The following is a 1,952-nucleotide window of genomic DNA, read 5'->3' as shown; positions in this document are numbered from 1 at the left end:
AGTCCGGGCCTCCTCTGTGAAACTCCCCCACACGCCTGCCTGAGTCAGAGCTGAGCTCCACTATGCAGGCTTGCATGGTTAAACAACGGGGACTCCATTAATATGTGTGTCTGGAGTGGTACCTAAAGGCTGACCAAACCATGAGCTCTCCGAGGCACAGACTGTGCCTGTCCAGACGGAGGTCTGCCCTCAGAGGGCTCTCGATACTAACTGGATACTAAATGACGCCCAGAGAGGGTTTGATATGAAACTTGATGTACTGAGTTGAATAGTGTATCCCGAACGTTCAGGTTCACCTGGTATCACAGAATGTGACCTTATTTGGAAACAAGGTCTCAGCAGATGTCATTAGTTAAGATGAAGCCATGCTGGCCTAAGGTGGATCTTAACTCCAGCATGACTGGTGTCTTTATAAGAGGAGAGGGAATTCTCTGGCAGTCCACTGCTTAGGACTTGGCACTTTCACTGCTGAGGGTGCAGGTTCAATCCCTGATTAGGGAAGTAAGGTCCCACACACACAAAAAAGGAGACACACACACACACACACACACACACAGAGGCAGAGAGGGAAGATGGCCCCAGAGGCAGAACTTGGAATATGTGGCTACAGGCCAAGGAACTACAAAAATTGCTGGTGTGTGTGTGCTAAGTCGCTTCAGTCGTGTCTGACTCTTTGGGACCCTGTGGACTATAGCTCGCCAGGCTCCTCTGTCTATGGAATTCTCCAGCAAGAATACTTCAGTGGGTTGCCTTGTCCTCCTCCAGGGGGGGATCTTCTGAACCCAGGGACTGAACCTGCATCTTTTGCAGCTCCTGAATTACAGGCAGATTCTTTACTGCTGAGCCATCCAGGAAGCCCAAGGATTGCTGGCAACTCCCCACAACATAAAAGAATCAAGGAAAGATTCTCCCCTTGAGCCTTTGGAAGGAGCATGGTCCAGTCAACGTTTCCATTTCTGACTTCTAGCCTGTAGAAGTGTGCGAGAATGACGTTCTGTTCTTTAAGCCACTCAGCTGGCTGTAGTCTGATACCCTCCTCCCAAGAAACACACTTGCTTAGAGTCACCCAGGAGGAAGTCGGAACAAGCATTCAAATCCAGTTCTTTCTGTCCACAGGATTTTTAGCACAGTCTCTAGACACAGGGCTTCAAGAGTTGCAGCACGTGGGCTCGGTAGTTTCAGCTCCCGGGCTCCGGAGCTGTATCACTAATTGTGGTACACAGGCTTTGTTGCTCTGCTCCACGACATGTGGGATCTTCCCGAGCCAGTAGCCAGGTTTCAACTGTGTCCCCTTCATTTGCAAGCGGATTCTTATCCACTAGTACCACCACGGGAGTCCGATAAATGATTTTTAAATGCAAAACGTTACGGGTGAGAGCATATCATCTATACATTAATTTACCCAGAAAATGTTTATTCAGTGCCTATGTCAGGGAGTGCTCCGGGTACAGGGTGTCTACAGTTTATTGGGGGAGGACAGAAAAAAAAAAGATACAGTAGATCAGATGGTGCGAAGAGTTATGGAGAAAAATTGCGCAGGATAAGGGCAAGTTTAGGTGGGTGTTCGGGGGGATGGGGAGGAGGTAATTCTATTCTCTGAGAGACAGAGAGAGAGAAAAAAAGAGAGAGAGTGTGTGTGTGTGTGTGCGCGCGCGTGCCTGTGCGTGTTGATCGGCTGTCTGACAGGTGGTTTCTTAACTCTACAGACACCAAGAACAGCAAATGCAAAGGCCTAGAGACAAGAGAGTGCTCAACCGGCAAGAGGGGCCGCAAAACTGCAAAGGGGCGTGCAGTGCGCAGATGAGCTGGAGATGAGGTCGGAGAGCACGCGCGGGTCTGCCTGGCCTCGTGGGCTGAACCCGCGCCCTAGCAGGCCCCTTCCTGTGTGCCGCATCCAACATGGCGGCCACATGGAACCCGCCCGCGGGCGAGCGGAAGTGCGTGTCGGCGGG

The sequence above is a fragment of the Bos indicus x Bos taurus genome, chromosome 25, assembly GCF_003369695.1.
Source record: "Bos indicus x Bos taurus breed Angus x Brahman F1 hybrid chromosome 25, Bos_hybrid_MaternalHap_v2.0, whole genome shotgun sequence".
Classification (NCBI taxonomy): Eukaryota; Metazoa; Chordata; class Mammalia; order Artiodactyla; family Bovidae; genus Bos; species Bos indicus x Bos taurus.
The sequence above is the reverse complement of the archived record's forward strand: the minus strand, read 5'-3'. Positions refer to the sequence as shown.